The sequence below is a fragment of the Macaca thibetana genome, chromosome 2 (assembly GCF_024542745.1).
Source record: "Macaca thibetana thibetana isolate TM-01 chromosome 2, ASM2454274v1, whole genome shotgun sequence".
In the NCBI taxonomy this organism is placed as follows: Eukaryota; Metazoa; Chordata; class Mammalia; order Primates; family Cercopithecidae; genus Macaca; species Macaca thibetana.
This window is the reverse complement of record NC_065579.1, coordinates 180,447,209-180,474,660: the sequence shown is the minus strand read 5'-3', so window position 1 is coordinate 180,474,660 and position 27,452 is coordinate 180,447,209. Positions and strand designations below refer to the sequence as shown.

Below are 27,452 nucleotides of genomic sequence, written 5' to 3'. Positions count from 1 at the left end.
CAGAAAAATAATATGTTAAGTATATGTAGCTAATTTGATCATCTTCAGAAGTTTTTGCCATGACTTACTAAAAAAGGAAAAAACAAGATAAAACTTTTAACCTTCTGTTTTAAATGTGGCTCAATCTTGTAACTGAAAAACTTCTAAAAGGTAGTGTTCAGTGTGATATGCAAAGTAAATATTCAGCTGCTTAGTCTCTTTCTTATATAGCCTCACTCTGCCCTGCTTGTCTCCTCTAAATGGAAGGTGGAAGTAGGAAGTAGAGGAAGTTTCTTCATCCTCGTTGCAACAAGAGAATCAGGGACCTCTGTCTTCCCATCTCCTCCTGCAATCCCTGGTCCACCTCAGTTGCTCCTTACAACTGAATCTGTAGCTGCTATAATTCTCACCTGGTTATGTTCTTTGACAATGAAAGCCGGGTGACTCTCCTAGACGCCAGCTGTTGCTGGTGCTATAGGGTCCTGGAATCTGGCTGTGACTTATCTCTCCCAGCTTACACAGTCTGTTGCAGGCACAGAGCCATTTCCTACCACATTGCACACTTACTTGGAATATTCTTTGCCAAAATATCTACAACTCTTTGTCTAAGACCTGAGGAATGAAAAGAGGCAGGGCACTGCTAAGCCTCCAAGTCTCCTGCTGTTATCAACAATGCACCATTAAGTCGGGAACCTCACAACTGAAGCTGATACAGGGCGTGGCTTTGAGATCACATCCTCTGAGTCCTTAAAACTGAGTAGGAGCCCAAGCCCTCAACCTTCACATCACCCATGCTTTTCTAACAGTATTCCGGCATCTTGGATGGAGCGAAACTGGGACACACACGTGATCACTTTGCTTTTCTGCCTTTTAAAAAACTGTTGTAGGCAATGTCTTCCCTTGTTCCATCCAGCACTTGCTAACATCATTCTTGAAGAAACCAAAAATGAAGATCAGCCACTCTGTTTATTAGGAACAGAAACAAATAAAAACAAATGTCAATCTATTGCTCTCGCATTCACATTCTCTTTCAGTCAGATGCCTTAATCATGGACATCGGTCTCTTTAAACTCCAATAGAGAGATAAAAAATGGGAGGGGGATTTCTTTAGATGGTACCTGTCTTAGTCGATTTTTGCTGCTATAAAAAATCTATTGCTGCTTAACCTATTCCTTGGCTGTTGAGGTCATCATCCTTTAAAAATAATCACTCATTAACAGCAAACATTTATTTCTCACAGTTCTGGAGAATTCCAAGACCAAGGTACCAGAAGATCTGGAGGTGTCTGGTAAGGACTTGTTTCCCAGTTTGCAGATGATTATCTTCTCACATGGCAGACAGCAGAGAGAGATGAAACAAGCTCTCTTGTGTTTCTTTTTATAAGGGCACTAATCCCATTTATGAGGGTACCACCCAAGACCTAATCACCTCCTAAAGGCCCATACCATTATACTGGGGATGAGAGTATTAACACATGAACCTTTGGGGAAACAGAAACGTTCAGTCCCATAGCAGTATGCTAGCTTGAAAATCTCTTATCCAGTCTTATAATCCAGATTTGAATATGAAAATCACATTTTACTAGGTTTTATTTTGTCTATTGTTTAATTTGTACCAAAGTTCTTATTCCTGCTCTGGCACGTGGATACCTTGAGGGGACTAAAATGAGAGAAGGCAAAAAGAGGAAAGCGCAGAAAAATATAAAACCATTCCTCCTTTACTCTTTTGTGTGATAATAGACAATATTTTGGTAGCATTTGTTAGGTACAGCAAGGGGAGTGATGGTTCAGTATTTCATTATGATAATTTGGAGTTTCCATCATTTTTTTGCTACAGTGATTTATGGGTAGATTTTCAGACAATAAAAGGCTGTTGTTTGTCTCTTGCTTTTTTATTAGCACACAGCATTACAGTCCTTCAATGGCTAAAATGCTTTCCCCATAACTAAATATTTTATTTGCTTATATTAAAATTTTCTATTTAGCATATTGCAGGGAAATGACATAAATCAGAGAACTATGGAAATTTTAAAGCTCACAGAGACTCAAGACAATCAGATTTAAGCACTCTCCCACATACTTATTTGTTATCAAGTAAACAGCGCGTAAAAAGTTCAGCATTCCGGGTTGTTAGCCAAGATTTTAAAACTGTAAACCTAGAAAATGTTAAGAAACTTAAATGATCAGCTAATTATACTGAATTTGAGATTTCTTTTTATATTTTACTATAAATACAGACTACATGGCGTGTATGATTGATGCAGTAAGATTAATTAAAGAAAGAATAAGGGCAAATTAATGTAAAATAATTAAAAGTAGTATTGAAAAGAATGCATTTGTCTGATTTCTTTTAAGAATATCTCTGTGTTTGATAATGGCAGTAAAAAACAGATTTCAGTTTTCCTAGGTCAGAATGTAAACAAAGTATAATTCTATAAAATGTATGATCATTTGTAATTGTGGATGGGTAAAGGATAACATTCTAGAAAGAGTGCTACTCATTAGAAAATTAAGAATTTTAGCAATTAAAGAACTACCAGTTAAGGACAATAGTAAATCATAGGTTGATTGTAGCACACTTGCAATAAAAGGAATAACAAGCTATTTTCTATTTTCTTATAAAATACAGAAGAAATACTGTAACAGAACTCTTTGTAGCCTTTGCCAAAGCCACAATTCAAATCACAAACATGAAAAGGAATTGCTAATGAATTTACAGGGATTTTTAAAAATTCCTCTATAACTTTCAATAGAAAACAGCTAAAGTACAGGAAAATGTATGACAATTATACTTCCAGACATTTATCTAGGTTATATAGATACTGTATATTTTAATGTGTTCTCAATACAAACTATGTAATAACAATTAGCATTGAATTTATAAACTCCATTGATTTGGTCAATAAAGCTATTTAAACATTAGGTAAATAACTATTTGCCATAAACAGTACTAAAGGCTAGGCCTAGACCTCTGCCCTCAAAGAGTTTATGAAATAATGGCAGTGCCATGTAATGTGAACAGAGCAGTGATTCATTTAAACTAAAGATCTGCTTAAAATGTAGTCTTCAAAATCTGTTATGTAGGTAAGAAAATAATTTAGACTAGCCTAAAATCTGGTGAAAACCAAATGGGCTACCAAAGCTTTTATAAAAAATAAAAATAAAAGCAAGCACTCAAGCGTGTTCCCTGAAAGTCTCTAAGGCATCATATGCAACAGGCAACAGGTACAAAAGGCTCTCAGGAACATATACCACATGCATGTCAATGAGATGCCATATTATATTATTTTATTCCCTAAAGACATAAAATATTACATAAGAATACAAAAGCAGCACCTGCCTTCTGCTAGAATCCTACTTGCAATAAATTTGAGCCTGACAGATGAAGACTAAGGACAAGTGTAACGTCTCCAGAATATATAACCAACAGATGTGCTGTTTCCCAACCCTTCTATCCCATGAACTATTCCTTGGCTGTTGAGGTCATCATCCTTTAAAAATAGTCACTCATTAAGCATCTGCCTGGAAATTACAATTATGATTAGACAAATATTGAAGTGTTCTAAATTTTGAAAAATTGGTAAGCATCTGACAACTTTACAAATATAACTGTTTATTCTCACAATAATGAGTTCTATAGATTTAAGGTGAAAAACTTTTTATTTCTGTTGTTGCAGATGTGATGTCAGAAAGATTTAATTCTTGAATATTCTTGTTGTTTAAATATCACTGATTGAACCCAAAGCCCTAAATTTGTTATAGCCCTAGTTTTCCATTTGCAGATCCATTTTTCTAAGAATTAAAAATTCTGATATAGTACCACGTGGCCTGAAATGACAGTACTGTTCGAAATTTCTCAGATGGATAAACATTAAAGGTTGGTCAATATTGCTATTCGGGTTTTAAATTTTTTGCCCGTGGTGATTCAAATAAATGTGAAACCAAAGAAAGGTCAATATATTAGATTATCAAAGGATATCTAAAATGATGAGCTGTTCAGTATTGACTGAAAAAATACTGTAATCAATTTGTATCACTGAATTCATACTGAAAAAAATCTGTTTCCTAATGTTACATGATGGCGTGTTGAACATGAACCTCTCTTGGAGAGACATAACTACTTCCAGATGCAACATACATCTGGTTAGGAAATGAAATCTTTCTACATACATTTATCAAGACCAAGGCCTTCTATCAACTGGCTCCTATATATATAAATATAAATATAGATAAATATATATACACACACACATATATATATTTTTTGAACAGGGTCTCACTCTGTCACCAAGGCTGGAGTACAGTGGTGCTATCTCACCTCACTGCAGCCTCCACCTTGCAGGCTCAAGTGATTCTCATGCCTCAGTCTCTGAAAGAGCTGGGATTAAAAAGGCCTGAGCCACCACACCAGCTATTTTTTGTATTTTTTAGTAGAAACAGGGTTTTGCCATGTTGGCCAGGCTGATCTCAAACTCCTGACCTCAAGCGATCTTCCTGCCTTGGCCTCCCAAAGTGCCGGGATTACGGATGTGAGCCACAGTGCCCAGCTGGGCTCCTATATTTTTTCAAGATTGTTTCTCATTACCACCCAAAATGCCCATTGTCTTCTATTTACCATGTAATGAAGGGAATGAGTGCTTACTGGTTACTGTATATGACTGGGGCGTGGTCTATGGCTATTAAGCATGTTACCTTTGTGATGATTTGTCTGCCTTCATTTAGTCTTGGGAATAAATGCTAGACAATCAAATTAGCCTAAAGTCATTCTGCCTACCGGTTTCAGATGAGGGTTTCGCCTTGCATGAAACTTGTTGAGAAGTCCAATTTTCTGAAATTATCACATCCTTCAATTCTAGTATTTTCAGCTGTTTGAGAAGCATACGGCAGCAAGAACAGTATTAACCATTGTTATGCTAATGTAGTATGGGCTACATTAGCTTAGTCTCAGAAACTAGAAATAACAATACCACCATTAAAAGATTTGCATGACTATAATATGTCAGATACTATGCTAATATCATTAGATATATTTTATTTTTTATAATGTATCTGAGCAGTATAAATTATTATTTGCATTTTACGTATAAAGAAACCGAGACATAGGCCTGGCACCATGGCTAACACTTGTAATCACAGCACTGTAGGAAGCCAAGGTAAGAGGATCACCTGAGACCAAGAGTTCAAGACTCACCTGGGAGATATAATGAGATCTTGTCTCACTAAACATAAAACAAAAAATTATCCAGGTGTGGTGGAGCACGCCTGTAGCCCCAGCTATTCAGGAGGCTGAGGCACCACTGCACGCCAGCCTGAGCGACAGTGTAAGACAGCGTCTCAGAAAAAATGACAACAAAAAAGAAACCAATTCAATTGATTATATATAATTTAATCCAGGATATGCTGTTCAAAAAACAGAAAAACCCAGACTCATGCTTTTAATAATTTATTAGACTGCTACCCTCTACTTTTTATCTTTCATCTCAAGAATATTAAAATTGCTTTTCCTGTGCTTATTTAAAAGTTGTTAGTGTTGCCTTAACATCATTTTAATATTTTAGGAGGATTCGTTTAGTGTCTTTAGAATTATATTTCCATTTTTATTGTAGATGTTAATTTTCTTCCTTATTTCTTTCTAATACCAGAATTCAACCATTTTGTGATTGCTGTGACCTACTAAATGTGTCAATTGATACATTCGATTTATAGTTGCTTCCATTTTAAATTGCTTTTATACTTAATGATTCAATTAATTTAGTTTCACCTTTTTTAGAATTACATTATGTTTCCTGGTGATTTGCATAACTATATTTAAAAATAAGCACACTAAAAAAAGCAAGGACTTTACCAATACACCTGTTCAATCATTACTCACTAAACTCCAGCAATCTAAGGTTAACCATTTTAAATGTATAAATTTTTTAGTAAAATGAAGCTATTGTTTGTTGAATTCTTCAAAATTTTAAGTATCTGTTTATATTGCTTACAATTATACAGCAATGAAGTATTAGCAATCTATTTCCCAGAAAAGGAACACAAGACTCAAAATTTAAGTAACTCATCCAAGGTCACTTAGTCAGTATGGACCCAACCTGGAATTGAACCCAGATGAATTTGACTATAAAATCAATGTCCTTTCCAATCCATGGAACTGTCATACTGGTATCACAACAGAAAACCTTTTTTAAATGAAAAGATTCTACGTCTTGCACTAAGAAGATGCAAAATCCCATGCAGCTGTAAGTCACTTGCTGGAAATCATCTGGTATGACTGATGTCTTCAACATAGCCTTGAATAGAAGGAAAACTGTAGTAAATGTTATCAAATATCACAAACAGTATGTAAAGATATTATAATGCATGCAAGAATGCATCACTTTTCAGATGACAAGCAAAAGAGGTTTAAATTTAAATCTGCGTTAGGAAAAAGTGACAGCTTCTTCGATACTGACATTAGAAGTCCAAAGGCTGGCCAAGCCTGGCTCTCTAGATACCCTATTCTTCCCTTTGGTGCAGTGCAGTGGACCATTTAAAGACCCAGGTCACTAAAAGTAAAAGCCTTCAAAAATGTCCTGAATTTTACAAACCACAAGGAAAACCTCAAGGTAGAATAAAAAATATTGAAAAAATTAATTTTGACATCCTATAGAAGTCAATCTGCTCTGACATTGATGGTGTTATCCTGGAATGTATAAATAAATATAAAATTTGAAAATGCTGTCCAATGGCTGACCAGATAAACTTGCGAGTGGAAGAAAAAATGTATGTTTTTTCTGCCTGAAATAAAAATATTCTAAATACTCAATATTATCTCTTTGTTTATAAGTATAGAAGGTGATAAATATCTAGGATAATAAAGAAAAACAAATAATTGACCAATTGAAAACATATATGCACACTCTACACCTTGGTTACAATGATGGATGAACATCCAAAGCACAATGCCAATCCCGATGAGAATATGGAGCAACAGAAACTCTTATTTATTGTCGGTAGGAATGCAAATGATAACTTAATGATGTTGAAAGGTAGTTTGGCAGTTTTTAAAAAAAACTAAACATACTCTTAACATGTAATCCAGCAATCATGCTCCTTGGCATTTACCCAAATAAGTTAAAAACTTGGGTATACACAAAAACCTGCACAGAAATATTTACAGCTTTATTCACAATTGCCAAGAGTTGGAAGCGATCACAATCTCCTTCAATATATGAATAAATAAATAAACTCTGTTACATCTAAACAATGGAATATTATTGAGAGCTAAAAATAAATGAAAAGCTACAAGCCATGAAAAGGCATAGGAGAAATCTTAAGTGTATATTATTATATCAGTAAACAAAAACCAAACCAAAAATTAAACCTATGAGTTTAACTTCTAGTGATGAGAGACAGCCAATAAAAGGTATATAGTTCAATAGAAAGTAAAAAATTATATGAGTGAAAAGAAGGTATGGAATGCAAAAAAAAAAAAAAAAAAGAAATTGATTCCTCACATCATAGAGTGTACTTACACAAATCTACATGATATGACCTACTATATACCTAGGTTATATGGTATAGCCTATTGCTTCTAGTCTACAAACCTATACAGCATGTTACTGTATAGAAGAGTTACAGTAAAAAATACAATATAGAAGATTTTAAAAGATACCCCTGTATGGGACACTTACCATGAATGGATCTTGCAGGAATGGAAATTGCTCTAGGTGAATCAATGGGTGAGTGGAGAGAAAATGTGATGTCCTAAGATATTACTGTACACTACTATACACTTTATAAACACTGTATACTTACGCTATACTCAATTTACTTTTTTCTTTCTTCAATAATAAATCAACTTTAGCCTGATTTAACTTTATTACTTTATGAACTTTTTAAATGTATTAACTTTTGACTTCTGTAATAACACTTAACTCAAAACACAAACACATAGTACAGTTGTACAGTTTCTTTTTCTTTATATCTTTATTTTATCAGGTATTTCCATTTTTAAAAAATTTTTCTTTACTTTTAAATACTTTGGCTAAAAACTAAGACATGGTCTCACACATTATCCTAGGCCTACACAGGGTCAGGATCACTCTATCACTGTCTTCCACCTCCACATTTTGTCCCACTGGAAGGTCTTCAGGGTCAATAACATGCATAGAGTTGTCATCTCATATCGTATCAATGCCTTCTTCTGGAATATCTCCAGAAGGACTGGCCTGAGGCTGCTTTAAAGTTAACTTTTTTTTATATAGGAGTACACTATAATGATAAAATATACAGTAAATACATAAACTAGTAACATAGTTCTTTATCATTATCAAGTATTATACACTGTATATAACTGTATTGTTTTGTATGACTGGCAGTACAGTAGGTTTGCTTATACCAGCATTACCATAAACACATGAGTAATGTTTTGTCACTGGGTAATTTATAAAGAAAAAGAGGTTTAATGGACTCACGGTTTCACATGGCTGTGGAGGCCTCAAAACTATGGCAGAAAGCAAAGCAAAGGCACATCTTACGTGGCAACAGGCAAGAGAGCATTTGCAGGGGAACTCCACTTTATAAAACCATCGGGTATTATGAGATTTACTTACTATCATGAGAACAGAATGAGCCATGACTCAATTACCTCTCACTGGATCTCTCCCATGACATGTGGGGATTATGAGAGCTATAATTCAAGATAAGAATTAGGTGGGGACAGAGCCAAACCATATCATTCTGCCCTGACCCCTCCCATATCTCATGTCCTCATATTTAAAAACCAATCATGCCTTCCCAACAGTCCCCAAAAGTCTTAACTCACTTCAACATTAACTCAAAAGTCTACAGTCCAAAGTCTACAATGTCATTAGGCAATATGAATCTTCCAGCTCCATTATAATCTTATAGATCCACTGTCATATAGCATTTCATCATTAACCAAAGCATCATTATGTGGCATATGACTGTATATGTGATGGAAAACTTTAGGTAGAATAAAAGTGGAAGATAAAAAAATTAGGGATCAGTTCCAAACACATTAAGTTTGAGATATCTTCTAAATATTTAATACAGATGTTAAGTCTGAAAAAAATGACCATGAGATTTATTAATATGGAAGTCATTGGTAATCTTGATATATTTTAGTTAAGTGTTGGGGATAAAAGGCTAATTGAAATAGGTTTAAAAGATACATGAAGAGAGGTACTTCTGCTTCTAGTCAAGACTGAAAACTTGACAAAATACATGAAAAAAAAATGCCTCTCAAGACATTTGACAGAAGGCAATAAAGGACAGGGAACAAGAAATAAACAAGGTTTGTTTTGCCATTTTATTGCCTGAAGAAAGTTACAAGGTGATGTTACAGAGAATGGGAACCCTGGCAGAAGCTGCGCTCTCTCTCTCTGAGTTGAGGAGAAGGGGCTGGTGGTCTATGGAAGCTGAGGTGAATAGAGTAAACAGGAAAGGGTACCAAAGATCAGAGACCCTCACAGCACAGAACTCTGGAAATCTTTAGAGTGTTCCCTGAGTGTTCAGTGAGTACTGATCAGCGTATGTACATGAGAACACTACTTAGGGCCAGAGAACATAATCCTAAAAGAATTGAGTAAAAAAGCACCCAGGAAACAAAAGGTTGAGAATAATTCCTGTTATCATGAGAAAAAGTAGGAACTTACAATTTAAGGAGCATGGTTGTTTGCATACCTAATGAAACAAAATAAGACTTGGACAAAATACTTCCCTGGCCCTACCTAACAAAACTTGAAAGTATCACTCAAGGGGATAAAACTCTGCAAGTAATGTGACTGAGTCTCAGGTTGAAAATCAAGAATATTTGTATATAAGAATACAAAAATACTCGGCACCCAACAAGGTAAGTTTTATAATATCTAACATCCAATCAAAAGCCACAAGGCAGGCAAAGAAGCAGAAAAATATATATCATAATGAAGAGAATGATCAATCAAACTATCCAGAAATAAAATAGAATTAGCAGATAAGGATATTTAGACATTTATTATAGCAATATTTCACATATTCAAGAAACCAGAAAAAAGATTAAACATATTAGTAATAGACAAGGAAGTTGTTTTCAGAAGACTCGAATAGAACTTCTAAAGGTGAAAATGACAGGGTCTGAGATGAAAAATACACTGTATGGGATTAACAGCAGATTAAAAAATGGCAGGAAAAAAATTACTAAACCTGAAGAAATAACAACAAAACTTTTCAAAATGAGGCACAGAGAAAGGGCGAAAAAAAGAAACCATAGCATCAGTGAACTCTGGGACAACTTCAAATGGACTAGTATACATGTAATTGAAGTCCTAGAAAGAGAGAAGAGAGACAGAAATTATTATTTGAAGAAAAATTTCCAAATTGGTTATGCATGATAATTCATAGAACCAAGAAGTTCAGTGAACCAAAGCTCAAGTATGCCAAACCTGAAGAAAAATTCACCAAGGCCCATCATAATAACATTGTTTGAAATCAATGACAAACAGAAAATCTTAAAAGCAGCCAGAGAGAAAGGATACATTACTTTCAGAGAAACAAAGGTAAGGATGTCCAACAGCAGATTTCTCACCAGTAAAAAGCCAAGTTTATACCATAAGTAAAATGATAGTAAATTGCGCAAAGGTAGACTGTGATAAGTTAAAGATTTCTAACATATACCCACTAAAACAGCACAACAAAAAGTTAACACAAATAAGTCAATAAAGGAGATAAAGTGGTAATATAAAAATTGTCATTTTATCCAAAGGAAAATAGAAAAAGAGGAAGTAGAAAACAAAGAACAAATGAGACAAATGGAACAAAACTAGCAATTATCAGCCAATAACCAATTTAACCTAAGTGGTATTTGTAGAGAATTCCATACAACAACAGCAGAATACATAATGTTTCAAGTGTACATAGAACACATGCCAAGAGAGACCATATTCTAGGTCATAAAACAAGTCTCCATAAGCTTAAAAGGCTTCAATCATACAAAGTATTTTCTCTATCATGGAATTAAATTAGAAATCAGTAATAGAAAGCTTTCTAGAAAATTCCCAAATATTTGGAAATTAAACAACACACTCAAATAACCCAAATGATGAAACAGAAACCAAAAAGGAAATTAGAGATCATTTTGAATAAAAGGAAAATGAAAGGACAGCATACCAAAATTTGTTGGACAAAACTGTAGCACAACTTAGGAGGAAACTTACAGCCATAAATGCCTATATTAGAAAAGAAGAAAGGTTGAAAATAATGACCTCAGCTTCCAGCTAAGAAATTAGAAATATAAGTGAAAAAGAAGCCCTAGTCTTCAATATGAAGAGAAATTAAAGATAGAAAAGAAGAAGGGAATTATGAAAGATCAAAGTGGAAATAAATGAAATGGAAATCAGAAGAAAAATAGACATAATGAATAAAGTAAAAGGTAGTTCTTCATGAAGATATATGAAACGAACCTGTAGCCAGACTAATCAAAAACAGAAAAAATTAGACATAAATTTTTATGAGATCAGTGACATAACTACTTATTCTACAGCTATTTAAAATATAAGTGATTACCATAAAAAACTTTATGCTAATAAATTTGACAACTTAGATGAAATGAACAAATTTGGACACAAACTACCAAAGCTCACTTAAAAAGAAATATGTAATCTTGATATTCCTATGATAATATTAAATTTATGGTTAAAAATCTTCTCACAAAGACATCTCCAGACCCAGATGCCTTTACTTTTGAATGCTACAAAACAATTAAAGCAATCATAATAATTCTGTGCACAAAAAATGAACTTGGATGTATATCTTACACCACCAGACCCAAATATAAACTTAAATATAAAACCTAAAACTATAAAACTTCTAGGAGAAAATCTTTACAAGCTTGGATTAGGCAAGAATTTTTTAGGTACAACCCTAAAATTATAATCTATGAAAGCAAAAACTGATAAATTGGTTTTCATGAAAATCAAGAACAGCTGCTATTCAAAAGCCACTATTGAGAGAAAAAGAAGACAAACTGAGGACTGGGAAAATGTTTGTCCAATAATATATCTAATAAAACACTTGTTTTTAGAATATGTAAAGATTTCTCAATATTGAAAACTAAAAAAAAAATCACACACATCTTAATTTAAAAAGGCACAATATTTGATCATGCACTTAACCAAAGAAGATGCATGGGTGGCAAATTAGCACATGAACAAGAGTTAGCATCATTACTCATTAGGGAAATGTATATGAACCCCAGTGAGATGCCACTCCCCACCTATATAGAATATCTAAAATGATAAATACTGATCAGACCAAGTCTTTGTGAGGATGAGTAGCAACTGGATCTCTCAAAACTTACTAGTGGGAATATAAAGTGGTATAACGACTTTGGAAAACCATTTAGTGTTTTCTTTAAATGCCAGATATGAATTGACCATATGAACCAACCATTTCACTCATTAACCCAAGATACTTGAAAACTTATGTCCATACAAAGACTTAAAAAGACATGTTTAAAGGAACATGTAGGTTTATATTAGGTGAATCTAGAAATAATGCAAATGTTCATCCCAGGAGAATCAACAAATTGTGGAACATCTACACAATGAACTACTATTCAACAATAAACAGGAATCCATTATTTTTACATCTAACGGTATGGTCTAAATGTTTGTGACCCCCAAAATTCATACATAGAAACATAATTACCAATGTGATGGCATTAGGAGGTAGAGTCTTTCAGAGGTAATGAGATAATGAGTATAGAGCCTTCATGAATGAGACTGGTGTCATTACAGAAGAGACCCCAGAAAACTGCCTTGCACTTCTACCATGTGAGGGCATAGCAAGAAGGTGCCATCTATGAACCAAGAAACAGGCCTTCACCAGATACCAAATCAGCCTTGTTCTTGGACTTTCCAACCTGCACAACTATGAGGAACAAAATTCTGTTGTTTATAAGCTATTCGGTCTATGGTATTTTGGTATAGCAACCTAAATGGACTAAGACACCCAACAACATAGATGAACTAAAAAATAAATAAATAAACTTGGAAATAGAGGAATTGGAGCCAGTTCATATAGAAACCTTTTCAGAATTTTGCTCTTAATAAGTAACTAAACAAATAAAGTAACATTCCTGAAATTTCATTTAAAAAATACTATATAGATTGGATAAATGGAGTAGTTGGTAGAAGGGGAAGTGAAAACCAAGAGACTGCTATTCTTAAGGAGAGAGAAAAAATCCTTGATGGGTGCATGACACCATGAAATAATCTGCAGCTTGAAAAAAAAAACTGTTGATGAAAAAAATATATAAGGTAAGATTTCTAGAACAAGTGGAGCCATTAGCCTTAAATAAGATTAAGGATTCATCTATTGTAAAGGGAGGTTAGACAGCAAATATGGGCACTATTGCTAATAGATAGGTAGAAATGGTGGCTGGAGATTATGAAACATCTCTTCTGACTTTGAGTTTTCTCATATAATTGGAAAGATGGTCATCAGCTGAAAGTGTGAAATGGAAAGAGATGGGTAGTGTTAGATTTTGAGAAGAGAAGAATAAAGGAATGGGAGAGTGGATGGAGAAGATATAATAATTGTCAGACAGAATTAAGGGGCAAGAAAGTTGAGGGTGGATATAAGGAAGTGAATATAATGATTGGCTAAAAAGTATAACCTGGGAAGGAGAGAAATTAGGATGAGAAGAGAATAAAGCAAAATGAAGATGTGGTAGAATCAGATGAAGGGGCTGAGGAGCAGAATCGTTGGATTTACCAGATACAGTGCGTTAAAAGGACAAAAGTGGTTGCCAGAGGGATGCCTGAGATTGAGATTTCTGATGATATCATAGATATTAATTCTGACAGGTCTAGGATACAATCCAAGGAGTGAAAGTTTAGGTGAGATAAACATGAAGTTCAGGGAACTGAGAAGTCAGTGTTTTGGAAGTGTCAGCCATGTGGACTCCAAAATCACAAATACATGATTTCAGAGTGATGGAAAATCAGAAGTAAAAACTTTCAAGATACAGGATGCAACTGGATTGGAAAGGGGAGGTTATAACCCAGTGGTAGGTGTAATATTGCAACAAAGAAGATAATGGATACCATAACCTGATACTTGAAATTCAAAATTAAGGAGTCTTAGGGAAGTGGGAGCAAGAATAGTCTAGAAATAACAATTCAGAGGAGGAGGATGCTCAACCAGATTTAGGCTCGTGGTATGGAGAGATGACTGTGGGAAAGCAGTATCCTCAAGGAAGACTAGAATTTATGTTAGAGTCAGAGGTAAAGGGAGCACTCAGAAAAAGGTTTAATATATAGGAAGGTTTCTCTTTTCCCTGAATAATGAACTATGTGTTCCAAAGGACTCAGTGGAAAGTTTTCAGAAGTTGGAGATGGCTAAGAGATAGAGAAAAAATTGGGATTGTGCACAGTGTTCAATAGAAGAGGAGAATGCCCTTGGAGTCTGGGGATTCTCATGATCACTGGCATAATCAGGATAAAGGCATGTTGGACTTCTGTTTGTCTCAAGTTAGAGAGAAGAGGCAAGGCCAAGATTCTTGTAGAAACATTTAAGAGCAGTTTAGGCCAGGAGCCTCCTGTCTTTTCTTGTAATAGGAAAAATAGTAACTAGAGAAGGGCCAATATTATATCTAAGAGGCTCCCCTTGACTCTTGTGGACGGAGGCTTACAGGTCTGAAGAGGGGCTGTCTTAGTTCCTTTTCTGTTGCTGTTACAGAATATCACAGATAGGGTCATTTATAAGGAAAAGAATTTTATTTGATTCATGTTTCTGGGATCTGGGAAGTTCAAGAGCATGGCACTGGAATCTGGCATGACAGGAAGGTGGAAAGCAAGAGGGCAAAAAAACTGCATGTGAGAAAGATTGCTTTTACACAAGTCACTCCTGCAAAAACTAACCCACTCCAGTGACAATGGCATTAATCCATTCATGATGGCAGAACCCTCATGACCCAATTGCTTACCAAAGGCCCCACTTCTCAACACTGCCACAATGGCAGCCAAGCTTTTAACACATGAACTTTGGGGGAACAAATTCAAATCATAGCGGAGGCCTTCTAAGCCTCAGTCCACAACGTTTCCCCTGGACCCCAGCAGGTGGGAATAATTTCCCTTCTAAGTGGCTTCAATACCACTTTCTGAATATGTAATAGATTACCTAAATGGTTCTTTCTCAAAGATAGTATCTTGTGCCCAAGTGGTAAAACAAGAATCTCTTTTAGCTCCACTCAACTCCTGTGAAATAATGAAAAGGTTTTTAAAATGCGTATTCTTTTTCATTCTGTATCTTTTTCATGCTGATGCAATAACCCTCTTGTCTCTTGCTTACACATGACTTAAAGAATGGCCATCCAAACTGAAGGACTATTCAAATGAAAAATTCTAAGCTAGCTGACATCCTTCCAAGACACACTACTGTCAGGTAGGATCAAACACCAAATAGGTGTATCATTTGACCCACCCATTAAACTCATTTCTGCAGGAATGAGGAATATAATGCTGTGGATATCAATGAATGGCAAGTGAATTTTAAAGATATAATAACCTGAATATGAGAATGACTATCAATACACATTAATTTAATTTAATGCCAGTATTACCACTAACACATTTGTGTAGCACATTATAATTTGCACTGTAATTTCATGTTTGATTCTCCCTCAATACTGTGCACATATTATTATTACAGCTTTGCAGATAAGAAAAGTGGCTTTCAAATAGATTAAGGGCACAGAGGTGGGCTGTGTTGAAACCCAAGTTTTCTGAGCATATTGTGCTATTCATTTCAGAATAATTAATATATTGAAACAAGAGACTGAACTAGAGTCTGCATCTTCTGACTCCTAGCCATGAGCCCTTTAACCTACACCATCTCTGTATGCAACAGACAATTTGGAGCATTTGATCTTTCTGATTAGGGACAGTTCATCCAATATGTAATATCTGAATTGTTGGTTTTCTTTTTTACTTAAGAGGGCCACCTTTATAATATGCATTTACTCATGCTCCCTTTCTTTCTCTTTATCTGCTTTCTTTCTATTTCTCTTTCTTTCTTTCTCTTTTTCTCCTTCTCCTTCCGTTTCCCTTTCTCAATCTGTCTCTCTCCCCTCACCCCACAAAATTACTATCTGCTCAGCTAATATCTTCCTTGTTATATTTATTTCTGCCAACTCTATTCTGTTATTTTTATTTTAAATTATAAGCCATGAATGCGAAAAAACATGACTCTGCTTTTCAATGTCTTTAGAAATTCATTTAAAAATATCTGGAGTGATTAATTTGGTTCAGCACTCTGAAATCATGTTAGTCATATGTGTCTCAGAGGGCGAATATAATTTTTAAAATGTTGACATGTAATTTGCATATAGACAGTATTTGGATACTAAATATATTTAATTGCATTCCATTAATATATTCCCATTTCACTTTACTTGCGGCAAGAAAATGATTATTCTTACACTGATTTGAACACACACACAAAACCCAGTCTCTTTTTAAATGTTTCATTCCTACAAATCTTGGAGAAATATATTTAAATATATTTTTCAATTAATTAGATAAAAAGGAAAATACAATTTTACAATAGAATATTCTACCTTTATCTTGATATCAGTAAGAGCTTCTTATATATGACTACTGTATGCATTGGGAACACTGATGCCTCTACGAAATCTTAAGGAAAGAACCATAAAGAGGTATGTGGTAATAACCTGAAAAAAAAAAAAAAACCAAACATATTAAACAGAAGTGCCACATCATGGGATTTTTCTTTCATAAAACTGTACTATAAATTTATTTGCACTTAACTAATGGGTAAGTTATTCATGAATAGGGATTTAAAACTCACCCCAACTTGAATATTTTCGAAATAAATTAATATGTAAAAACCAGCTAAATTAGAGGAATAGCTTAGTTATTGAGGAATTTCAGTTCCAAAAGGTAAGAAACAAATGCAAAAGTATACTGCCTCTTGATATTTTTAATTTTGTTTCAAATCCTAAAGAGAGTCATAGTCCCATTAGAATATTTCTATCTACAAGACCAGTGCTCTAACCCCTGAACTATGGAGCCACTAGAATATTTCTTAAATAATACAAATACATAGGATTTACACTTTCTCAAACATTCCATTTCCGGAGCAGTATCAGGAATCACAGGCATTACATTTCAACCTACTGGGAGAGTCTTACAGAGTCTTTGCCAGCCTCTCCACTTGGACATATTATTCATATAGAAATAATATTCATCTTACTTCTTATTTGGGAATATTATCATTTTCCTAATGTTCTTCCGATTTCTTACCTAACACTTAACTTGGCCACCTTAAGATAAACTTAATAAAATGAGTTTCATTTCCCCCTGGGACAATTGAGTTTATAATATATATATATGTAACCATCTACAAGGAGGGATATGATGTCTGCTGTTTAGCAACAAGTCAAGATGATAATAAAATCATTAACTCTGTCAATATAAATGCTAATAGAAAAGGGAAATTGGATCCGCGCCTGGCATCACGTTTCTCTGATAGGAAATTAGAACAGAGAAATTGAATCTGACAAATCTTAGCACTTAGAGACCAACATCAAAATTGTAGTCTGGAGTACACAATAAATGGCAGAATGCTTCTAAATTAAACTGCGCTTTTGTTAGGCCAGAATAAATAGCTTCTCCCTGGCCAACAAAGTGATCTACAGCCTCTCAGAAGGACCCTTAAAAATATAGTATAATATAAAAGCCATAATGTTAGCAAAACTCAGGTTGACAAGCCTGCACTAATTATCTTCAGTATTACAACACTGCTAATGGAGCTGCAGTCTGAAAGATAATAAAGGTGAACTCATTAGCAGTGCCTTGAACTAATGTTTGCGAGGGATCATTTATTGTCTGCTAGTCCTTACGTAGCTCAACATTTTATATTGGCATATTAAATAGGGCTCTAACTTGATTTATGAGCATTTTTTTCAACCTCTTGGTATAAACGACTTCATTTGGGGGAAAACGAATTTAAATCAATTAGAGAGTATATAAGACTTCATTCAAGGGCAAAGATCAGGGAATTGTTAAGATAATTATATTTAAACTTTTGAGAAACAATTTGAAATTATATTCAAAGTCCTTCTTGAAACATTCCTATTAAGCTTTACTTATATAAACGAAAAAGAGAATAGTCTATAATGGTACAGGGACATGTTACAGCTTTTCTAGAGTTTTATTATTTTTAGGGAAATTTAACCATATTTTAGTAACACAATGGAAATAATTTCTACTGTTTTATAATAAGAAAAGTGTGGGACCTATGTGTTTGGAAAATAACAATGGAATAATCAATATGACCAGGTTTTTGCTGGTTACTTTTAGTTTAGTTTGCTTGCTTATTTCAATGTGGGGAAGTTATTGAATTATTACATACCCAATCTTTTCTATTTCTTTTTGGCAATATCTATTTCCGTTTCCCTTTCCTTCACTCTGCCTATTCTATGTAGTTATACACATACAAGATTAAAACTCTGTGTAAATGCCCACAAGAAACCCTGTCATCTTTGAGTAGCCACCATTTGCACTGACAGTAATCACATTCTAATGATGTTTCATTGCACTAATATTTAATGTGTACTTCTCTCTATTTCATATAGCATAGAAATTTTTATGCAGTTCCTTTTCACTTGGCTCAAACTACAGTCTTTAATATTAGATAAAGTTAAGAGTTTTCTCTGAATTTAATTTCAATGCCATTTTTTCTATGGTAGATTTTTCTAAGAAATATTTAATTATAAAAAGCCTAAATGCTATCAAATGCCCTATAAAGGAGAAACACATGTTCGTGACCTTAATTTAGCATGGTATTTCTCTAATTTTATGTATTTCTCACAAAGAAAATTAATATGTGTTTTTTACACATAACATAATTCACACTACTTGGATACTAAAGGGAATTAGCTATAACAGTAAAATGTATTATGTGTCTTTAAAACTGTCATGAAATCATATTGTTTACATTAATCCACACCCATTTCAAACATATCATTTTTCCATCTAGTCATTTTGTATATTTAAAAAATTGCTAGCATATATCCATCTCAACAAACAAAACAAATATTAAGGGCCGGCCATGGTGGCTCACTCCTATAACCCCAGCACTTTGGAAGGTCAAGGCAGGCAGATCACTTGAGCCTATGAGTTCAAGACCAGCCTGGACAATATGACAAAACCATGTCTCTACAAAAGATTTTAAAAATTAGCCAGGAATGGTGGCATGCACCTGTAGTCCCAGATGCCTGGGAGGTTGAGATGGGAGGATCACCTGAGACCTGGAGGTCAAGGCTGCAGTGAGTCGTGATTATGCCACTGTACTCCAGCCTGGGCAATAGAGCAAGACCCTGTCTCAAAAAAATATGAGTTTGTAAACCTAGTTAATGCTATGTTTTGGAGCACTACATGTATATGTTTACATGTGTGTCAAGTACTTATGTATGTTGTACCTAGGCACATACATATACTTGAACTTCGGAATTTTGTAGAGGTGTAGATATACATTTAAGAACAAAATGAAATTTGTGTAGTCATATGTTGCTAAACAATGGAGATACATTCTGAGAAATGCGTCTACATCCAATTTTGTTGTTATGGGAATGTCATGGAGTGTACTTACAAAAACCTAGGTGGTATAGCCTACTACACAGCTAGGCTATATGATATAGCCTATTGCTCCTAGGTGACAAACCCATACAGCATGTTTCTATACTGAATACCATAGACAATTGTAACACAGTGGTAAATATTTGAGTATCTAAAAACAGAAAAGGTACAGTAAAAATATGGCATTATAATCTTATGGGACCACTGTCACACACGCTGTCTGTCATTGACCAAAACACTGTTACATGTGCAGGGCTGTATGTTTAGAATTACACAAACTTTGAATTGGAAGAACCAGAAAATGAAACAAGAAAAGTTACATAACCTCTCCCTAGTTGGCTAGTAAAATTCTAATAATCTTAAAATCGGTGTAGATTTCTGGGATGAGGACCTAGGGAAAGTTTGACCTTGGAAGAATGCACTGAGCTATCCATCCCACTCTGTGATTCACTTGATTCACAGAGCAGCCGAGTGAATCTAGACCTGAACCAGACAAAACGGTCCCCTCAGACACATGACCTTGAAGAGCTCTGAAAAAGACAGCCTGTTTTTGTCTTGCCTGAGAGATATGTGTCTGCCTAGGAAGTTATTAGAATAACTAGGAAGTTATTAGAGGTCTTAATACTATCTATACTAACTTCTTTCACATAAATAATCAAAAAAGCAATTTTAATTGATTAATCTTTATCCTGTAAATAAATTGCTTTATCACAGATTTATTTAGTAGGTTCTACAGTTGTTTTTGTTTTAATTCCTTCTCATATATTTCAGACTGCTTAGGTGACCTCTGATGCTCAGATAAATTAGAATTAGAAACTATAACCAAACATTAAGGAATATTGCTAATGTCACACACATACATACAAACTTTCCTCCAGCTTTTTCCAGAAAAGAAAATAGAAGTGGAATACCTCTATCCATGTCCACATCTAAGTACTTTGGTAAAAATGAAACAGTAAGAATAAAAAACAGTAACTTATTTAAAAAATAAAACAAAAATAGAATTTAAATTTCTACACTTTGCAAATAAAATATTTTACCAGTGTTTCTAGAGTTCTACTTTTAATTTTCTCAAGTGATTGAGGGCAAACAATGAAACTACCTAATGAGATTGCTGTATAGATTAATGGAAAATAACTAAAGAATGGTGAAAGCGTGGCACACTTTACAATGCAAACGAACAACTGAGATGTCAGTAATTAATAATATATCTAAACAAGGTTTATTATTTTAGTAAATTAAATTAAATTGCCAGACACTTTCAGTACACCTTAAGAGCAAAAGAATGTTTAAGTAAATTTTGTCTAAAAATTTAATGATTACTGAAATAAAACATACACTTTTGATGGTACTTAAGAAATACCATAGATTTCCCAGAAAATGTTTCATTTGGCTGGGAGGCCAGAACTTTTGGAGAGGCCAGTACTCTGAATGTCCTTGTGTTGTATTTCATCATCGAAAGAATCTTTGAATCTTATAAGACAAGGAATCTCAAATGTCACCCATTACAGGAGTCCTGAGTCTTTCAGAAATGAGCCTGCATGAGGATCACTGTCATGGCGTGGCCTGGTGAAAGTATGACTCTGAAAAAACAAACAAACAAAAAATGCAATGACGGAAACAGGGAGGTGGCAACTGGGTCTTCAACTTTCTATGCTCTCTGCAATTCGTTCTCTTGGGTGGTTGAATGGCCATGGAAGCACGCTAAACTAGGAGGTGGCCTGATCTTAGACTCCATGTTATGTGTTTTCAAAGTCTGGGTATCATTCTGCCCTTTATAGCAGGCAGTGGCCTACAGAATTAACTTTTTAAAAGCTTTGCTGATACAGGTGTGTACTTTCACCTATATAAAAAAAATAGCATCTGAACATCTAAAACAATCTATTCAGTGAAAGTTCAATAAAGCTCATTCATTTTGGCATTTTTGTCTTTCAACAAATGCACTTCAACCAGTTCTGTGTATCTCTGTATGGACTGAGGAGACAAATAGCAATGAAATACATTAGGGACGATGTATATAAAGAAATCTTATATAGCAAACTCTTCTAGTCACCTCTACGAATATTGGCACATTTTGACATTGTCATTTTTAAAAATGCAAGAATCGGCTACAGTTGATTATCTTCTTTACATTTGAAAAGCGTATTGATCACTTGACTTGAATTAACGATGCAAGTTTCTTAATTGAACAATCAGGATCAGAAAACTGGATAAATGTTAAACAGAAGAGCTTCTTTTTATTGACTACTTCATAGGCACTAATGAGATTATCATTTAGGGTAATTTTGTTTCTTCTGCTGATTAAATATTCTGATTGTACAATATTGACATTCCTTGATGATAAAATGCAATTGGATTATTAAAATTCATCTTAATGACTTGGGATTCATTGTGTAATTTATTGCAGACATTCTTAATTATTTAAGGAATGATTTTTTTTTTTCTGTTTACTAAAAATTTTAATTTCTACAGAGTGCAGTCTGAACCACCTTGGCTTTTTTCTTAAAGTCAAGACATTTAAACTTACACCATAGAAGCCCCTGAATCTCAAACTTTTGGGATTTCTCTAAAAGTACAATTCATAAAATTCCCTGAAAACTATGATTGGCTAATTTCATGGTCTTGATGGCCAGGGAAAAATGATATATTATGAAGAAATTGGAGACCATGACATTGAGAACAGTGGTTTTCCTAGTTTTTTTTTCTTCTTTTTCTTCTCCTTCTATTCTTTATCTTTTTTATAATCTGTGTCACTCTTGATTGCATATGCATTTCAAAAGCATCCACATGTCTCATCTCATTTGATATCCCAATTTGAGTTAGGTGTTATTTCTCATATCTTATAAATAAAAGTATTGAATCTCAGGTAATTTGATATTTGCTTTACATCAGGTAATTTGATATTTGCTTTACATGGCAGACCTAGAATTAGCACGTATGGCTTTTTTTCCCTGTTCATATTGCTTCATGGTCTGGTCCGAATTCTTTTCATCTGAATATAAATTCATTAGAAAATTATTAGTGTGCTGACTCGTATATGCATAACATATGTAGTATATTTATATGATACGTTTAGAAGTACATATTATTCCCATCTCTAGTTGTTTTTTTTCCACCTCTTTTGAATGTGTGTTCATTATCACAGTCTTCTAATACCCAGAGTTTACTTTCAGATGTGATTTGAAACAAGTAGAGACAGAATTTTCATGTCACTTATTTTGAAACGAGCTACCATTATAAATTCTAAATGAAAGTCCTTCTCCAAGTGATAAATTGTCATTTATTTTCCTTGTTTCTAAGACAAGTATACCCTGAATATCAGGTAGAGAAGAAAAAAAATGAGGATTTGGCATAAGTCCTTGGTATCCCAGAGCCCAGCACATGTTCCCATGGCATAGGGTAGATGAAAATTTAGTTCATTTTTTAAAATTTCTTGTGTGCTCCCTGGAAAGCTAAAGGAACTATAGGAGTCCAGGGCTGCCCTAATTGCTTTCTATTCATTGATGTTTACTAGTTTATAAATATGTTTATTAAATACAGGTCCATTGAATTGCATAAATACTTTCATGGGGCTCATGATGGGGACCACTCGCCCATTCACCACACTGAGTACCTTCCAGATGCAAACAAGTAGGTTAAAAGTGTTCCTAAAACACAGAAGCAGCAGTCTCTGAATCCAGCTTCAGTATACAAAGCCTTTGTAGTCAGTCATTTATCCCTAGTGGGATGAAAAGTAGCCTCAAATAATGTATTAGTGTAATTCAATCTCAAGTTGGGAAAGAAATTGAAACAGAATAGTTCCCTTGACCCCTTCATGGGACTTGCAAAAAGATTGGCTCATTTACACAGCCCTCAGCTCTCAACCCCTTATGGGATGGGGAGCACACAGGTGAGCTAGGGAAGAGGCCAATATGAGTACTTCTGAGCACCCAACAACAGTAGAACTCCCTGTGGACCCACAGCAGCATCTAGGGGTTGTCCCCAACCCCCCAAGCCCTAGAGGGTGTGTGTTAGAATGTGCTTTTTCAGTTTGGCCATTTGTGGATGGCTTAAGTGTTAGACAGCTCAGTGGAGGGTCAGTGTGACAGCCTCTTGCACCTGCACCTGGGTTCTTGTCCAGTGTGCAGGAGGAATCAGTTTGCATGAATGAATTAAAGATGGTAAATACAGAGGATTTTATTGCCAGTGAAGGTGGTTCCCAGTGGGATGGGGAGATAAAAAGGGGATGGAGTTGGAAATTGGTCTTACTATGGAGTTGGATCATCCCCCGCCAAACTCTTCTCCAAGGTCCCGCCATTAAGTCATCCCTCTGATTTCAAGCTGCTTGTCTCCAACGTCCAGCTGCTTCATCTCTTCTCCCCTTCTCTGCCACTTTGCCAGTAGAGCCTGGGGTTTTACAGGTACAGGATGGGGATTAGAGTGTTCCTGGGTGGTTTTGGAAAAGGTAACATTTGGATGGGAAAACAGGAATACATGTTCTCACTTAGGGCCATGGGTCCAGGCTGGAGGGTGGGACTTCGCCAGGGACCCCACTCTATTCTGCCTAGTATTTCCCTGCCTCTTGTCTATATCAAAATTACTCAGATAAGGTATTTTCTATGGGGTCTGTCAATAAATATAAGATTACCCAATATAAAGACAGGGAAGAACAAGATCACTCTTATTCCATAAACTCTACAAATTAAAGTTTCAGATATTGATAGATACTATTCACCCTATTTAACAATTTAAATGATAAGAGGACAAAACATAGGTTGTCTCCTTCAGGGAAATTTGAACCATCTTCTGGTTCCTCCTGAAAAATGCATCATCTTAATATTATCTGCATTACCATTTCTCCTGTTACAAATTCATTAATTTCTTATAGAAGCACATGATTTGTGACTTTTGAGTACTTAGATGTTGAATATGTAAATGACCATACACTAACAGAGGACTTCTGCCTTTAATAGAAATTATCTTTGACTGGGTGCAGTGGCTCACGTCTGTAATCCCAGCGCTTTGGGAGGCCAAGGAGGGCAGATTGCCTGAGGTCAAGAGTTTGAGACCAGTCTGGCCAACGTGGTAAAAACATGTCTCTACTAAAAACACAAAAATTAGCTGGGTGTGGTGGCAGGTACCTGTAATCTCAGCTACTCAGGTGGCTGAGGCAGGAGAATAGTTTGAACCCAGCAGGCAAAGGTTTCACTGAGCTGAGATCATGCCATTGCACTCCAGCTTGGGTGACAAGAATGAGACTTTGTCTCAAAAAAATTATCTTTCTAATTTTTATATAAAAGCCAAAATTATCTCATTGTGGAAAAGCTCATTTTATGATATTGCTTGTATCTACTTGTATGTTATTAGTGAAATAATACATCCATTCTTGGATTATGTCATTCAACAAAAATTTTTGAGTGCCTAATCTATTCAGAGATTGCTTGGGATTAATTACTAGTAAATCCGAATTTTATTTGGGAATAAAACAAAGATCCTTCCTCCCTTCATGGGTTATTCATACAGAATAATATATTTATGTGGGATAAAATTAATAAATCATATACTTTCAAAAAGATGGTGTAGTTACATGTAGCCTTGTTGTTGCTAGAAAAGCAGCCATGTAGCATAGATAGAAAATTTCTATTGGAGAGTACTGAAAAGTAGGTGTAGATAATGAGACGTGGCATAAAGACTCTTTCAGAAGCAACAAAACAGATTGCATAAATATGTTGTATCAATAACTTCAGATCTTGGAAACCCCTGGAAATCTAGGACTCTTTGACAGAACTTCCTGGAATAGCAGAATTATCAACTTATGTGACCTACTTGTGTGTGAGTGTGTGTGTGTGTGTGTCTGTGTTTGTCATGTGTGATGACTTGACCATTCCAGCTGGTGCTGTAACTGAACACCACGGATTTGGTCTAGGTCCTGCTGTTCACTGCACAAAATGCCAATCACTGAGACAATGAGGATTGCCTGGAAAGAAGGCATTGATCACGTGCTGCAACTTAGGAGATGGAAGACCAGTCTCAAATCCATCTCTCTGATTGATTAAAATTATGATTTCTTATCTAAGGTCTTTGGCTGGCCTTTGAATATTAGCTTAAGGCCATTTGAGAGTTCCCAAGAACATGACTATTTCCCCTGAAGGGAATGCCAGAGAGACTGGTTTAACCCAAGTATGGTTAATCCATAACTCAATATTATATAGTGGGGAAGGAATGTAACTACACCTGGGTAAACAGGAACTAGGGATGAGTAAATAAACCATGAGGGATGAAGGGTCTGTCTTCTCCTTGTCTGGATATAGTGATCTGGTGAGTTTTAGTCCCTTGATACTACCTGAAAGACCTGAGGATCAGTGGTTTGAGGAAGGAACTCAGATAAGACAAATGCAAGTTGGAAGCTTTAAGACTGTAAACATCAGTTCTATAAGACAATTGGGCTGGTTTCAGCACCTGTTTTCAATTTATCAAACCCTCAATCATGATAAATCTGGTCATAGTTCTTTTTGACTGCTTCATGCTCAGAAGGGGCATCATGGAATAATATTGATGAATAAAAATGTTGCCCCTGTAATTGAAAGTACTCCCAGGTGCCTGGTCGGCATGTGGCTTGTTGAGGACTGTAACCTGGGTACTTTTATTACTGATTTTAGAACATTTTAAGCCACATTGACTAGGATGATTAATAACATAGATAACTTGAAATTTAAAATACCAAAGGACATAGACTGAATCCCCTGGGGAATCTAAGAGAATAATCCTGAACACTATATGTTCCCGTTATGATTTCTTATCTAGGGTCTTTGGCTGAGCTATGAATATTAACTTAAAGCCATCTGAGGGTTCACAAAACCATGAGTATTTCCCCGGGAGGCAACCCCAGAGAGACTGGTTTTACCCAAGTGTGATTAATCCACAGCCCAACATCAGCTAACTTGACAGATGAGTGGGTGGCCAGCAGCACTTTTAACAGAGCTGACCTCTTGTGGATGCAGTTGGTCTTCAGCCTGGTGGGATATCTAGGACTACAGCAAGACTTGGTCCCCTGGTTTCAAAGAGTGAAGCGGCACATTGGTAGGAAACTGGAGCCTGTTGGAAGCAAACTCGGAGACAATAGTTATATTTCCTAATTTTTTATGTATGATCTAGCTTGTGTTTCAAGGGAAGAAAAAGGTCCTCAAGTGTCAGGGAGTTTAGGGATTTAGAGAAATGGTCTTCTGTACAACATTTTAAATGGGCTAAAGCCAACCCACTTCTGAAGGCTACCTGTATCCTCAGCAGGGAATGGGGCAAGACCTTTTCCCAGGTAAGATTTGTCTTTTGGCAACTGGGGTCCCTTGGCCACAAGTGGGTGTGTTCAACTGGTAGAGGGCTTAGGATTGTATTTTGCCCCATACCATTTCTGGGTTGGTATGGGTACTTGTTGCAGGTCCATCCTGTCTTTTGGTGGGACACTGCAGCAAAGGGACTTAAATCAAAAGACTTATAGCCAATTAAACATTCTAGACCAGACATGAATGCAGGTGGACAGACATTCTTGAACCCTTAAAACCTTTTTAAGTAACATAAAGCCCAAAACTAAAAGCCCCTAAGGTTACAGAATTGCTTGTGATTCAGAGGAATTTCCCCTGCCATTGAAGAGGCCTCCCTCTGGCCTGGGAGGCCTAGCTCCCCAGGCCCCGAAGCAGAATTGTGTCTTTAGCACTGGTATTGAATGGTGAGCTGTTTTTAAGGTCTACGTAAGATGGCAAACAACCACCACAAAATAACTTGCATAATTAATTTTGTCCCTCAGAATCGACCCTTACAATCTCACATACCCTTCTATGAGCCCAGAGGGATTAAA

At 35.4% G+C, this 27,452-nt stretch overlaps 1 long non-coding RNA gene across 1 annotated transcript in view; it reads left to right on the top strand.

Moving 5' to 3' along the window:
- The window catches only part of LOC126947889 (uncharacterized), a 159,562-nt gene extending 132,110 nt beyond the window's left edge, over positions 1-27,452 (top strand). Inside the window, exon 3 of the long non-coding RNA XR_007723241.1 lies at positions 1,220-27,452. This is a non-coding gene — a long non-coding RNA (uncharacterized LOC126947889). The remainder of the gene's footprint in view (positions 1-1,219) is intronic.